The sequence below is a fragment of the Thalassophryne amazonica genome, chromosome 9, assembly GCF_902500255.1.
Source record: "Thalassophryne amazonica chromosome 9, fThaAma1.1, whole genome shotgun sequence".
Lineage (NCBI taxonomy): Eukaryota > Metazoa > Chordata > Actinopteri > Batrachoidiformes > Batrachoididae > Thalassophryne > Thalassophryne amazonica.
The window spans coordinates 66,285,699-66,302,361 of NC_047111.1; the positions used below are offsets into that span (position 1 = coordinate 66,285,699).

Consider the following 16,663-nt stretch of genomic DNA (forward strand, 5'->3'; position numbering starts at 1 on the left):
CTGACGACCACACAATCTGGTTTTTCCAGCTGACGGAGATGATCTGTGATGTACACTGTAAAATTTGTAGCTTCCATAGTACACAGCTGTGAAGATGAGGGAGCATGCAACTCAAAGGGAAAAACACGAGCACACTAGAGGAACCGAATCCACGATCAAAGTGTTTGTTAATCCAGTCAGACGATTGATGGCGATGAGCTTTTTAATCAGCCTGAGTCCTAATCAGACTTCATCCTTCTCACAGCAGAGCTTTAATCTGGCCAAACCCTGCTGCAAAATTAGTTTATTCTGACCTGAAAATGCTCACAATCAGTTGAGCTTTTGTCAACACGTGAGACCCCACGTTTTCATAAAGGTTTGCACATCATGCACCATATGTGCACCATTTATGCAGCATGACAGGTGGCAAAGTTTTTAATTACTTGTACAGGATGAGTACTTTTAATAGGAAAGTAAAGAGACAACATGCTTTGATTATGTTTCATAGAAAAGTCATGGGAAAGAAAAGTAACTGAATGGTGTGTGAATTGCTTCTAGCCACAAAAGTACGGAAGACTGCACTGGGATTTTAGTGTGTATACCTACATGAAAGCTAGTGTGTAAGATACAGTGCAGATTGCATTATACCATCACCGGCCACTGATACCGTTTTGCTTCACATTTTCACTTCTTTGGTGAAGGGGAGGGCAGCACGGTGGCTTAGTGGTGGTCTCACAGCAAGAAGGTCCTCTGATCGCTTCCTAACTGGTCCTTCCTGTGTGGAGTTTGCATGTTCTGCCCGTGTTTGTGTGGGTTCCCTCCCGATACTCTGGCTTCTTCCGATTCCCAAAAACATGCAGGTTGGGTGAATTAGAACCTTTAAACTAACTGTAGGTGTGAATGTGTTTGTTTGTCTATACGTGGCCCTGCAACAGACTGGGATCCTGTTCAGTGTATGCCCCACCTCTCACCCATTGACCATTGGGATAGGCTCTCTACCGTGACCCTTAATTGGAGTAAGCAGGTATAGAGAATGAATGGTGATGGCGATTTGTGCTCCCTTACCTTTTCTTGTGGTAAACCGCGCTGCGTCCAGGGTGGCAGGGAGGAAGCCAGGGTGAGGGGAGTGTAGAGACACGGGGGGTGGATTTGGATGGAGGGAGGGAGACATGCGTCATGTCAGATGGGTTAAGTTTCTGTGTGTGTGTGTGTGTGTGTGTGTGTGTGTGTGTGTGTGTGTGTGTGTGTGTGTGTGTGTGTGTGTGTGTGTGTGTGTGTGTGTGTGTGTGTGTGTGTGTGTGTAAAGTCTGAAATCTTACATTTCACAAAAAAAAAAAAAAAATAGGACTGTCAAAGCTGTTAGCCTGCACTAGCAACCAGTGTGTTGGGGAACAACCACTGATTCCGCTTCGTTTTCTTCAGTCATCCGGGTCACGCTGCAAAATGTGAAAGGTGGAATAATTTTATGTCCCTTTTAAGCGACGACATCAATGTGGCGGTGCAACAAGATGGCCTCCATAAGGGGTCTGCTGTTCATATGTAGATATGAACAGCTCATTCTAAGCTTATGAAAATGCATGAACTCACTGAGGCAGGTGGGAACAGATGGTTGTGAATGCTATATTCCATTTCTTTTCCTAAACACCCATAAATCCTATACAGTGTAGCTTTAAAATTAGTGTGGCATAAAGAATTCATCGCGAAGCTTCGGTAGCTGCAATCTTGTTCTGCATTTGATGTAACAGGAAAATTAATGAGTGGTAGAGAACTTGGCCCCTCAGGCATCTGGGTAAATAGAGATGAAGTTATATTGGTGTGATATGAAGGTCAGCCAGAACCACAGAACCAGACCTGATTGGGGTTGTAAGTAGCAGATTGAGGTGCTGTGGAGCTTCTACAGACATCAGTCATGGAACTGGGTCAAAACAGGCTGTGGATTCTAAAAGAAAGAGACAGAAAATGCAAAACACGTACGCGCGCTGTCTGGTTGACTACGAATTAATACGTGTGGCTGTGAGAGTGGCACCTTGCACAACATTGCAGTATGTGCTGATGAAATTTAACAAAAAAAAAAAATCAATGAATTATGTTTGCCACAGCTGCAATGGTTGATTTACCCTCAACCATGTTCAAACATGGACAGTGAGGGATTAATTCTATTGGAGCAAAGACACTTTATCTCCTACCAAATCGACAGCTATGACTCGCAAAGAGAAATGAAGCTGTAATATCACAATAATTTTCTGCAGATGACAGTAAATTTGCTGTCACAGCTGTTTTTCTAACATCAGCATGTCTGCAATGGAAAGCTTAGAAAAGAGTGTTGCAGGTTTGATCCCTCCGAAAATGTGGGAGGAGAAGATGAAGAACTGTACCTGTCGCACCTTCCTTACCACTGCTAAGGTGCTCTTGAGCAGTGTGTGACACTGGTGTGTGAATGTGAGGCATTGTTGTGAAATGCATTTGATTTCACCCATGAAATCAGTTTGGTTTGTTTGTTGGTTTGCTGTCACCAGGGTTATGCCAACACCTATGTAGCTATATACTTGAAAATGGTTTGGATATTCTTGAGGTGACCACAGTTTTGAACCCTCAAGGCCAAACCTTTCAAGGTATCCAAGGACAACACATTCAATCGCTAGGTATTAGGCATGTGGAGATTAATCGATACGAATCGGTATCTAGATACAAATGTGCGCAATGCGAGTGCATCGATTCATTCAGTGTGCATCGATTCAATTTAAGGGTGGAATCGTGTTGGATCACTTGCTGCCTGCTTGCATTGATTTTTTCTGAGGCACACTGAATGCACCACAGACTGTTCGGGACACCGGAGGAGCCGTTGTTTTTGAGTGTGTTTATCGAGAAAATGATTATTTTTCTACGTTGATTGCAAACTGCAGCAGGTCTGCTTGAAGCTTGAAGCAAAGAAGCAGTGCTTTGACCCGCTGTTCGCTGGTTCTCTGCTTCGCTGGTTTTCAGAAGCAACAAGTTCACTGGCGTGAGCACCAGCTGATGCATAAACTGAAGTTGCCATCAGGTAAAGGAAATAATAATAATATCAATATCTTCTGTTTTGTGCAGCTCCAAAGAGCTGCAGAGATTTTGGTCAGAATTAAATAACTTCAGAGGGAATCTGTTGTGAAAGTGTAGTGACACGGACCCACAACAGGGGGCGCAAATGAACGGTCAATAGATGAGCCAAAAAGTAAGAATTTAATGTTGTGAAGGTGCACAACGAATATACAGACAATCTAAGAATATGATTACAGTCAATCCACAAAGGTGACGTGTGGGCAGGCTCGAGGATAGAAGACGTCTGTCCCGAGAAGAGCCGGAACCACACAATTTCCGCCGCCACCGAACCTGGTGAATACTGGAGCCGCCAAGTCCCGAATTCCCAGGTGATCACCGTCCCCGACTGTCGGATCTGGTACTGCTGGCGAAGAACAAAGACAGTCAAGTGTGGGTGTGTGTACACCCCGTAACAACAACGGTGGGAATGCCACCTCCACCTCTAACACAATATTCTACAGAGTACCGCAGTGATTCCTCAGGGGAAAAGAGTGCCGTCCAGCACTCACTCAGCTTCCACAGACAGAGGGACCGGTACTCCTGCAAACACTCACAATATACAGATTATATTGTAAAACACAAACGGCTGAGTCTATTACCTCCAAAGAAGTACGATATCTGGGCGATGAGGTGGAGATGACGTCTGGGTTTTATGGAGTACGATGATGAAGAATGAGTGACAGCTGTCAGGAATTAATGAGTGACAGCTGTCACTCCCGGCTGTGTCCGTGGCGGCAGCGCCCTCTCGTGCCTGAAGCCCGCACTTCAGGCAGGGTGCCCTCTGGTGGTGGGCCAGCAGTACCTCCTCTTCTGGCGGCCCACATAACAGAATCGCTGTTTTAAATTAAATGACAACTCTTTCCAAACATTATAATACAAACAATAAACTACAACCGACCAAAACCATTTCTGTTTTTTTTTTTTTCCGTTGTGCGGCCGTCTTTAAAAAATTTTAATGAATTACATCCTGACATGCAGCGCAGACGGCTGCAAGAGCTCAGCTCAGAGTCTTTGGAGTTACATTTGCGTTGTTAATATCCGAAAGGAAATGCTTTTGACAAAAACTACAAAAACTACTTTTTTATTTCTATTTATGTCCAGAGATCAAGGATCCAGTGACCATGTACAGCTTTTAATAATTTTTATTTATGTCCAGAGAGCAAGGATCCAGTGACCAATTTCATATTTATTTACTTTAAGACTCAACAAAACGTTGACATAGAAAACCTGTAAAGCCTACTTTTAGTACACAGAAAATTCACAAGAGGTATTGATAAGGGAATCAGTAAAGAATCGAATCGATAAGTGGAATCGATAATGGCATCAATAACGAAAAAATCTTATCAATACCCTTCATTAATTGTATTGCACCAAATCGCATTGTATCGCATTGTGAGGAATTGAATCGCTATCAAATACATAACAAATCGCATCGAATTTGGAACAGGAGTGAATCGTATCTCATTGTATCTTCATGTATCGCAATATGTATCGTATTGCTGGTAGTGTGTCGAGGCGCGTATCGAATCATTGTCAGTGATGAGATTCACATGCCTACTAGGTATCCAACACCAAGGCCTACGCATCCAAGGTCAAGGCATCCAAGGCCAGATCCAGTGTATTCGAAAACCAAGGTCAATGCATTCCAGGCCCAGATCAATGCATCTAAAGCCAATGGATCCAAGGCTAAGGTCAGTGCATCCAAAGCCAAGGCAAGGCCTGGAAAAATTGGTTCTGCTGACACTTTAAGACCGAGGCCAAGTATCAAGACACTACAACACTGGATCTGTTAAACCCTGATGCCAGTCAGATCAAACTCACCAAACAGGTGAAATCTTGAGCTCCTTGGTGGAGATAATAAAGCATGCGCCTCAAAGAGCTTTGGTTTAGACATCAAAGGGTTTGCACGAGTGTTCGTTGGTTGATATGGCTGAAGGGTTCCTGTGTTGTGGCACAGGTACTGTATTATTGCCCTTCTAGTTTCTAATGACATCCGAAAGGAATGAGACTGAGTGATGTAAGGTGGTGTGATGGGCAACAGAACTGTCTCCTCATTCCCCCCAAGTTCACACTTGCTACCTGTGTTTTAAACATTAGCATTTCCAAATTAGCTCAGTGGTGCAGTTCTTGCTTTGATGGTACACCAGTTATAGTGTCGCTTTAGAGTGCACGAGTTGAGTGCATGCAGATTATCCTCTGACATTATTTGCTAAGCCGGCAGAGGCTCAGTTGGAAGGAATAATGGAAGCCGCATAGCCCATTATCTCCCCTATGCAGCTTCATACTCCACTCCGTTATGATGTCACACTCTCCTCTACTTCTTACTGCTTCTATCTGCCCTGTTAGTAATTCCTGCTATGTCCCTTCTCTCTTTGACAAGTTTTAATTTCATTCCAACTCCCACTGTTTCTCACTTGACCCCACCCACACTGCCACCCACTCTGCTCTCCCGTATGAATGGGTATTAAATTCACAGGCAGAAATTCTGTTCCATCATTTGCATTGTAGTGGAGTTCTAAGCTTCATTTCAAACTCTCTGTCATGTGTGTGATCATAGCACCACCACACAAACTGGGGCCACAACTCACCCTTACATCCAGTGTCACATGAGTTTGACCTTTCAAGGTTACGTCTGAATTAAAGGTCATGTAACCAATAGGAGGTTGACATATGACTTCATATTAGTGTTCCATAGTAACCATAGGTGCATCTTTATCCAGTTCCTTGAATTAATGTGCATTCAGAAAGTATTCACAGCGCTTCACTTTTTCCACATTTTGTTATGTTACAGATTTATTCCAAAATGGATTAAATTCATTTTTCTCCCTCAAAATTCTACACACAATTCCCCATAATGATGATGTGAAAAAAGGTTGAGTTTTTTCTTGAGATTTTTTCCAAATTTATTAAAAATAAAAAACCTAAGAAATCACATGTGCATAAGTATTCAAGGCATCATTGAGCTTCATTGCCATGAAGCTCAATATTGAGCTCAGGTGCATCCTGTTTCCACTGATAATCCTTGGGGTGTTTCTACAGCTTAATTGGAGTCCACCTGGGGTAAATTCAGTTGATTGGACATGATTTGAAAAGGCACACCCCTGTCTACAACTCTGTCAGTGTTCTTGAGTGTTCCAGCCAGAGCCCAGACCTGAATCTGGGTGAACATCTGTGGAGAGATCTGAAAATGGCTGTTCACCGACACTTCCCATCCAATCTGATGGAGCTTGAGAGGTGCTGCAAAGAGGAATGGGCAAAACTGCCCAAAGATAGGTGCACCAAGCTTGTGGCATCATATTCAAGAAGACTTGAGTAATTGCTGCCAAATGTGCATCAACAAAGTATTGAGCAAAGGGTGTGAATACTTATGTACGCGTGATTTCTTAGTTTTTTAATTGTAGTAAATTTGCCAAAAAATAAATAAAAACTTTTTCCACGTTGTCATTATGGGGTGTTGTGAGTAGAATTTACTCCATTTTGGAAAAAGGCTGTAACATAACAGAAGATGGAAAAAGTGAAGAGCTGTGAATACATTCCGGGTGCACTGTAACCATTCCAAATTTCACTTGTACATAAGGCCACATTTTAATCTTACCCTATGACTCTGACTTTTAACAGATTTTCCTGAAAATCACATGATTTCGTTCTTGGCAGACCCTCAGTCAATCAACCAGGTTTGGTCCAAATCAAAGTTGTTTTGTTCCAACACAGAAAAACAAACATATGATGGAAAACAATATCCCTACATGTGCTACCATTGAGCCCACATTCTGATCTAAATTTTATGGAGCACAGGATCACATTTCAGTGTTGTTGTCTGACCAGCAGCCTAAAAATTTACAGTGGGGGAAAAACACAAAGATGCAACAATTTGTCATGCTTAAAAACTTATCCCTCTTATTCTTTGCACTTTTTGTATATGTGAGTTCACATTGCTGTAGTCTTGCACTGTGTGGATCACATTGGACCATGCAGATCCAAACACCGAAGAACTGTCAGTGGTTCTGTACTTTCTGGTGCTCTACATTCTGCATCCTGTGTGAAAGCACCATCATGGAGGACATGCACGCAAAATATGTTTTGCAGATATAGTGTGAACACAGTTTTTTTCCTCAAACAGATTTGCATTGCTTTAATATTTAAAATTAAAGCAACAAACACATGCAGCCATACGGACAACTGTAACGTTTTGTTTTATTAATGCGAGGAATTCAGACGAGCTGAACACAGTGACACCTACATCCGCCTCTCACCACGGGCATTTGTGTTTCTAAATCATTGAGTTGCATGCTCCAGCTCTCACTCTTTTTTTTTCACATTTTGTGTTGGATGTTTCACAATTAATTTGTGTTTTTTATTTCCTTGTTTGCTCATTTGCTGTGTGTGTGTATGAGTGAGTTACAGTCTGAAGGAGAAAGCCTGCGTAATTCATTTTGAATTGTCATATTCTTATTTCATACATGTGTCTATGTTTTGTTTTTGACTGTTATCTTTCTTATTTAATGTTGTGTTGATGTCATTACAATTTTTTTTATTTATAACCCATCTTAAAATGAGTGGTTGCATCACATGAGGAAATTTGACTTCTGAATTAAATTAGAGATCTTTAGAAGTCATAGTCTGTCAGCTCTGTAGAAATGAACTATTCTTAAGATTTACCTTGAACTTTTTTTTTCTTTTTCTTTTTTTTTTTGCTGCAGATTTCTCAAAATCATATTTTCCACATTTTCCAAACTTTCTCATGTGATGCCACCACATCTTTTGAGCTTCTTGGGTTTTTTCCCCCTGTGTTTTCATTGCTTGAACGTGTTCATCTACTTTTGTTGATGTCATTGTTGATTTCATTAAATTAATTTTCATTTCACCTTGTGTTCTTGTTCTCATTTTGTCTTGTGCACACACTGATAAACAACTGTGCATTATGTTCATTTCAAACCCCAGTAAAGGCAAAGTTCATTCTACCTGCAAGATGATGATGGCAACTGTTTTATTAGAAATGTTGGTGAGTGCAGAACAACACGCAATCCCACTGGAACATTCATCTGCACAATTCCATTACAGCTGCCCTGGATTTCTTTCTTTCCCCAAAGTATTTAATCACAGTTTATGAAGGCAGTAAGTATTCAGACAGGGTACAAGTGTTATAAACTTACTTCTGTACACCACCAAAAATCAAACTAACCTTTTGGGAATTACGGCAAAGTGTGAACAGTCTTGTTATTTTCAGAACTTATAAATAATTGGACAAATACAATATAGGATGGGATGAAGCAAACACAAGGAGAACATGCAAACTTGACAAAGAAAGGTGGAAAGCAAACCTGAGACCTTCTTGTTGTGAGGCACTAGTGCCCACTACTAAGCCACCATGCTGTGCCATATTTCTTAAAGCTGTACGGCCTTTCAGATTTCACAAAACTGACAAAATTTAGTTTCTACTGAAATCCAAGCAGTATAATGTAGGTTTATTTTTGTAATGTGTTGCAAAATTACAGCTCATTTTAATGAAGAGAATATATTTCCCTGGGTGGAATTCCATTGCGAGTATTTTCCTTTTTTATGCCGTCCCCAGGAGGAAGCACATGTGCACATGCCTGAGGTTTACGGATTACGTTTGACCTCGCATGATGTGCGTTCCCTGGACGTGCATGGTGGCGTGATGTCTTGTAAATAACTTCAGAAGTGATATCTGATTAAAAAAAAATAGTGTTTTTAGATTCAGAAGTGCTTATTTTACTAACTTTTGCTAAATATATGAGAAACATATTTGATTTATACAGAAAAAAGCTGTTTCAGAGCATTTTTGGCCATCTTTGTTTATTTTAATTCAAGTGAGCAGCCAGCTAACTTTACATTGCCTTTTGTTAACTCTGATTAGCTGTCGCTGTGTGCTTCCCAGCATCCCTCACGCAAGACGGGGGGGACTCCCACATGATCTATGATGTCGCTATGGTTGCTTGCTATCATAGACTGTATGGGTCGCTGCCAAACATAGTTCAAGGTTGTCTGTTCATTTGAATTTTTTTCCCTTCAGGGGAACTATATATATATTTTTAATAAACAACATAGTATTTTAATCACTTTGCCAATGTCATATTATGAATCCCTTATTTAAAGACTAATAAATAAAATTATAGTGATGCCAAATAAAATTATTTTTATGACTTAAATCTTTAAAAACCCACTGCTGGCACACTTTTAATGATGTTTGAAATGAAGTCCAAGGCATATTTTGTGATTTGGAAATCTTCGTGTACCCATTCCCTGACTTGTCTGAAGAAAATTGGCTGTAAAAGAGATGATTTCTATTAAAATTATACTTAAATTTACTTTGTCAAAGGAGATGCTATTTCTATTCCTAAATGGTTAATGCAGTGTTAAACCCCTTGAATTAAAGCTGAACAAGAACATGACAAGCACATCTTGATTGTTTCATTTCAACTCCACTGCAGCCATGTACAGTGGCAAAATAACAAACGTGTATGTGTCCAAATACGTATGGGCCTGACTGTGTCATAAATACAGATGCTGATTACATGCCCAACTAGTGGAGTGGAGATAAGACTCAAATAGATGTGTCCTCTTTGTCTAGACACCCAAACAAAAGTCTAGAAATATTACCTTCAACTCCACCAGCAAAAACCCAAGAGAAAACAATATATCTTATCAGATCAGATCTTATTAGATTTTTCCACTAAAGCAAACAGCAATAAATCATTTAGCTGCATATTACTCAACAGTGACAACAAACTGTGCTCAACATGAGGAACAGAGAGGGTAGTAGGAGACCCTGCATGGATCTGATTATGGCATCAGGTCCATGAAGGTTTGCAGAGAATAATACTGCTGCTTAATACTGAACTTCTATAACCTGAATTAATCAAACACTGCCGTTGAAACAATTAGAGGCCACTTCCAAATCAGTTTGATACAATGTTTGTGCTTTAATGCTCACAATGCCACAGGTACAGTTTAAATTGGAACACTCAATTGATCAGATCAAGATCAGCCACCAGATCAATGGGCAACTAAGGTGAATTATATGAGGGTAGGCTGAAAAGTTCTAAGGCTCACTATAATGCAGTTAATGCATTACTCCTTCATGGGGAGCCTTAGAACTTTTCAGCCTACCCTCGTATAACGCCTGAATAGATCCTTGTTAGTTGATTGGCGGTCACCTGACATGGATTATTAGTAGCATTTGCCATTGTGTTCCATTTACCGTGCTATTTAGCGTGTAATTTTTGTACTATACGATTTGTGCTATTGCACACTGCCACCACCGGGCGCACTCACAGTAGAGGTGATGGCACTTAGCTTAAAAACAAACATGGCGGAAGCTTATTGATGCTGCTCATTCTTCTAATACAAAAAAACAAACAAACAAACAAAAAATCCAGTACGCCATAATTTATCTGGAGGCATTTACAGTATTCACTGGGACATCTCTAGCTGAAGTAGAAACTCTGTCGGTTGAAGAGCTCAGCAAATTTCTGTCGTGATTTTTCATTGGACTGAGAAAAGTAGGCAGCACGAAGAAGTCAGTGCACAGCCTCAGGTATGGACGACATCGTCAGGATTGTTTTTTGACTATCTGTTTTTGCAAGTTGACTGAGAACAATTTTGGATTAGATTGGACTGCTATTTAAAATTTGTGTTGGACTGTTTGGAACCTGTTCATGGATGCTGATGAAGGACCAGTGATACACACCAAAATGTAATAGTGCAGCAGATAACAAAACAAACGTTCAGTTTGTGATAAAAGCATGAAATTTGGTACACATATAGCCAAAGGCATACCAAAAAGATTTGGATATGGAGGCATTATGAATTTTCAACATGGCGCCCATGGCAGCCATTTTTCAAAATGGCCACCAGAAACACCTGTTTTCTTATGAGCGATGGACATAATATGATATTTTAGACATATTTACCATATATTGTACTTGGTAAATGTCTATAGGATAATTGAAAAGTTGTCATTTCATATTCAAGATGGCCACCATTTCCCAAGATGGCAGCCGTCACTTGTATGACTGTCTGATATGTATGATCTCGGTGTCAAATCAGTCATCGTTTATGATGCAGAATTCAAATTCTGAACTTAAAATTGGCCAGAAGCATCCTTCTACCTCACAACTGAACATGACCACTGTTTCAAAGTGGCAGCCATATGGCCCACAATAAAATGTATAATTGCATGTAAATAGAGCTATTATACATTTTATTGGAATTAAAATTTTGAACAATAAAGTAAAAATCCCCATATCTGCAAGAACTGAACCATTCAATGAATGGAAATGTAATAGAGTGGATGTCAAAGCACAGCCAGGGCACACTGGCGACACCACTGCTGTGAAACTCAGCATGGGGTTCAGTGCCAGCTAAATACACTCCTCTGGTCTTAATAATGCCATATTTTCTGTAATGTGCTGGTTGTGGTGATAGTTTAGTGGTAGTGTAGTTTAGTTTCCTAAATGCTATCTAATGTTAGCCCCACATCTACTTAATAGTTTATTGATTTAGATGTACTTAGACAGCCGCACCTGAATGGGCAGGATGTGCCAGCGCGGGAGAGCCGAGCCAAGGGTAATGGGGCTTTATATGACTTTCATATTGTTACCCAGATGGTGTACAGATCGCACAGGAATGAAATGGCATTGGATGAACGATCGGGCTAGGTGTAGAGCAATTTTCTTGTCCGAACCTAGTTGTATCCCATACGCAAATGTGTTACTGTTGTCCCTGGTAGTAAACGGTGGTAAAAGGATAAACCCTCGGCCTTTACTGCAAACATTTTTTTGTTGTTGTTGAGAAAATGTCAAAGAAATTACAACTTGTGAATTTTGATGGTCAAGGACCATCAACTTCTTGCGCAGCCAAGACTGACTGGAAGCTCTGTATTATTTGCCAAGAGCACACAACAGAGGCATTGAGATGTCCTTTGCAGTTTAAGCGAGAAGACAAGGGGAGTTGATGTACTTCATTTGCATTGAAGTCCTTAGCAAGCCACCACTCCCAGATAGGTCTTCGATTGCTGCTTGTTCGCATGAGGAAGCCGATAGTCGCATGTTATTACATGTAGCCCATGCAGCCAGAAATGGCCATCATAAGGTCATGATTAAAACAGTAGATACTGATGTTGTGGTGCTAGCTGTGGCAGTGGCTCAGACTCTACAACCAGAAGATGAGCTTTGGTTGGCTTTCGGAACTGGAAAGAGTTTCCGATACTTAGCAGCCCATGAAATTGCAGCAGGGCTAGGACCTGAGAAAGCATGTGCGCTACCACTGTTCCATGCAGTGATGGGTTGCGACACTGTGTCAAGCTTTGTTGGCCATGGGAAAAAGACTGCGTGGGCTGTATGGACTATGTTTCCTGAGCTTACGCATGCCCTGTTGAAACTGTCTTCAGCCCCAACTGAGATACTACAAGAGGTAATGGCCACAATTGAGAGGTTTGTTATCCTACTCTATGACCGAACCAGCACATGCACAGAAATAGATACGGCAAGAAGGAAGTTATTCGCCAAGACGCACAATGCAGAATCAATCCCTTCGACCAAGGCTGCCCTGGAAGAGCATGTCAAGAGAGCAGTATACCAAAGCGGTCACGTGTGAGGTCAAGTGCTGGTATCAACACCAGAACGACCTTCACCGTGCAAATGGGGTTGGTCAAAGACATCTGAGGGAGACTATGAACCCTTCTGGACATGCCTACCAGATGCAGGCCAGTCCAGTTATGAACTTGTCTCTTGAAAATGTAAGAAGGGTTGTGTGCAAAAAAGCTCAGTTACAATGCACTGCCCTCTGCTTCTGTGAAGGCGAGTGTGAATAGTCTTCCTTGTGATAGACCCTAGATTTGGCCTCACTTAATATATGTCTTGTGAGATAGAACAAAGCTTCTCAGAAATTCTACATTTGCTAATTCAAATTATGCATCACGAAAAATGTATAATTCGACACAGAGTTGATCCGTATCTAACCAGTCTGGAAACAATGGCGACCATTTTGAATTTTTAATGAAAATGTCTAATCCCAAAAAAAAAAAACACATTAGCAAGCACTTATGGTAATTAATTAATCAAATTCTGTGTACAATGTCACATTATATCCATCACTCATAAGAAAACTGTTGTTTCTGGTGGCCATTTTGAAAAATAGCTGCCATGGGCGCCATGTTGAAAATTCATGATGCCTCCTTTTCCACATCTTTTCGATATGCCTTTGGCTATATGTGTACCAAATTTCATGCTTTTATCACAAACTGAACAATTCTAATACATATTGGAGTAAAGCTGCTGGACTATAAGTGTTGTGTGGCTGGGCGGGCCTGGCTGCGTTTTTGTTTCTGTCTTTTGTCCTGTCTTTTGTTTTTCCTTCCAGGTGGCTTGCATTTGGGACTGAGTGGCTGTGTAGCTGAGTTTATCAGGACCTCACCCTGATCACCTGAGGCTGATCACCTGCGGCTCGTCAGGACTCACAGCTGTGGTGCATCTACAATGGATTGGAACATGGTGGCATTTAAGACTGGAGTACACAGTGTGTATTTGCCAGAGACTCGACCTTGTGACCAGACGGGTGAGATTGTCGTCTCGGGAGCCATCTCATCATCAGTGGATGCAGAGAACGTCCAGGTTTGATGCATGGTCTGTGAAAGAGGAGAGGGTGAGGTCTCACGCTCGTCAGCACACTTCCTGAGGTACGTTAGATTTTGTGACTAACATTTATACAGTCAGTAAATGTGGTGTCCCTCACACCTTATTATATTGAGCTGTATGTTGGTCGTTTAAATCAGCTTCCACTGCAGTGGAGTTTTGTGAACAGGGTGTTCCATGCCTGCAGGGTGGGAAGCTGATTTGCAATTAAGCCAGGAAGTGTTTGCTGTTTGTACACCTTTGAGTGGTCTCTCTGTGTGTTGAGTGTGGACTCACATAATGATTCCTTCTTTCACAGACTCGGTTTGTCGCGGCCACCTGGGGGGTGTCGGCAGGGTCCTTGGGTCTGAATTGGTTCTGGCTCCGGACCGTTAGCGCTGCTGGGAGCGCACCGCAATCCACCACGCCAGACTGCGCACTTTTATATTTTTTCACATCACTGTTATGTTTATTAAACTCTGTTATCCTTTGTACCGTGCTCTGCTTATTTTATACTGGGTCCTTCAAACGCTGGTCGGTTCTCCGGGCTGCGTCCGACACATAACAGTAAGTCCCTTTCTCTTGTTTCTAAATTAATAAAATATTAAATGACAAGGATCTATTTTAGCCGTTATATGAAACAAATGATGTTTCTTCATTTGTGCAATGGAAAGAATATTTCATGCAGTGAAACATAGAAAGTTCAATCGTTCAGCTCATGAAATATTTTTACCATTGCACTCATAAACATTCATTATTTGTATAATATTGCATGTTTGCATTGAAATATTTATTTTCAATTCAGTTCTATTGTGTGTATGTGCATTGTGAACCCACCTATGTAAGGCATGTCCGAGTGTTGCGCTGTTTAACTACCACAAATATAGTCTGCTTGACTTTAGACTGTGGTTTGCTGGTGTATGGCACTATCGCATTCTGCTGCCAGATGATACCTCACCATTGGACCATTCAACCATGCGGGTTCAAATGATCAGAGTTTTATTTACAATTTATGCATCATGTAGCTGCATTGAGTGGAACCTAAAAAATTAAGGTTACTCCGGGTGGAAATTAGGGCTTATTGTGTTGAATTAACCACCTGATCAGCATCTAGTTACTGCTGTTGTAGGTTTGAAGAGCTGTCGTGATGTAAAAAGTGTTTAAGGGCATTTCAGAGTTTAGTACATGGCCAAGCAGGTTGTCGGTACCACTTCAGGTGATGAAACAATACTTAGAATCCAGCCTTAGTGTACCATGGCCTACACAAAAATGTAGTATAGCCATCCCAGGGTGGCACCTGTAGCTAGGTAGGGATCAATGAAGAATTACACAGAGGCCAAGATGTAAAAATGCTCCAATAGTGTTGAAGACTATTCCACATTGTTTATCTGATCATAATGATTACAAAAAGGTATAGTTTGGACTATCTATGACTGAATGTTATGGAGTTGTGGGGTAAAAACAGCAAAAATGGTAACACAGGTCAGTTTCAGTTTGTACAGGGGTTAAAAGTTGAGTTGCTCCAATTTCAGTAACAAATGATGCAAATTATTGTTTGGGTTAATAGGGTTCTAAAAAGGAAACATTTGCACCATCAGTTATGCTTAGTTATCATGTTACAGCATCATGTTACAGGGTAACATGTCACAAGTCATAGAGTCCAATGGACGTCAACCTTGTCTGACCTTTACTTTGGAGACCAAACATTCAACACAGTGAAAACTATTCCATTTATTAATCCTTTTATTTCAACCAATAATTTGCATCATATTTTTTTTTACTGAAATTGGAGCAGCTTTATCTTTTGACCTCTGTACAAACTGAAACTGGCCTTTGTCACCATTTGTGTTGCTTTTACCCCATAACTCCAGAACATTCAGTCATAGATAGTCCAAACTATACCTTTTTGGAATTGTTATGATCAGACAAATAACATGGTATAAATTCTCAACATGATTGGAGCATTTTTACATTTTGACCTCTGTGTAATTCTTTGACCCAAACCCTGAAAAGTGTTTTCAGGGTTCCATCCCAGGGTGGCACCTGGCTACAGGTGCCACCCTGGGATGGTTGTACTACTTTTTTGTGTAGGCCATGGTACACTGAATCTGGATTCTAAGTGCTGTTTTGTCACCTTAAGTGGTACCGATTAGGACAAAATTGATGACTGCTCATGGACTAGTTGTGATTCACATAATATAAGGACACCGTTCTCTGAACTGTGTGTTGTGTTATCCAACAGAGAAAAAGATGAATGATTTCACAAGCCCATCCCTGCCAGCTCTAATTGTCAACGTAATCTCGACCAGACTCCATATATCAATCTGTCTTTGTGTCTCTTTGTTTCCTTTTATCCTCCGGCTGTCTCCATCTCACTCCGTCTCTCCATCCGTCTGGTAGTGTTTCTCACAGGAAAGCGACACAATGCTCATAGAAGGATAAATTCACCTTCCAGTATGCAGACAGGAAATGGCCATATATAGGCTTCTGGTTACACACTGGAAATCTTATAAGCACCACTCTCCAGTTTCCATAGCAACAGTATTTTGTTTCTCTCAGTGAACGGAAGAGAGAGATAGGAGTTCAAAATGAGAACGCGAGTAGAAAGCAGAGCTGCATGTGAGATAAGGGCATAAAAGAGGTAAATAAACCGGCCGCGTAGAAATTGGAGCAGAAGAAGCACTTCTTGTTGATAAGGCACAGGAGGGTCATCAGCTTTATGGATGTTAATTGGACTTTCATGTTCATGGATGAATATCTCATCACAAATAACATTATGCAAGTCAAAGTGCGCGTGAGTCACTGCCAAATTCATCTGGAGGACTTCTGAGTCAACACAGAAATGATGAGTAAAAACTGAGGGCTATTTGGATACAAATACAGTCTGTCTTTATCAAACCCCAACATCCAACGCTCAGAAATACAGCAAACACAGAAGTGCCAAAACCTGCAGTTCCTCGAATCACTGCTGGAGG

The 16,663-nt window shown here is 41.0% G+C and overlaps 1 protein-coding gene and 1 long non-coding RNA gene across 4 annotated transcripts in view; both read left to right on the forward strand.

The window, feature by feature from the left end:
- The window catches only part of dclk1a (doublecortin-like kinase 1a), a 237,244-nt gene that overhangs the window by 173,351 nt on the left and 47,230 nt on the right, over positions 1–16,663 (forward strand). The gene's annotated exons all lie outside the window — the stretch shown is intronic.
- On the forward strand, positions 2,524–5,812 carry LOC117517292. Its single transcript, XR_004562696.1, has 3 exons — positions 2,524–2,621; positions 4,616–4,645; positions 4,710–5,812. It is a non-coding gene; the product is annotated as an uncharacterized LOC117517292 (long non-coding RNA).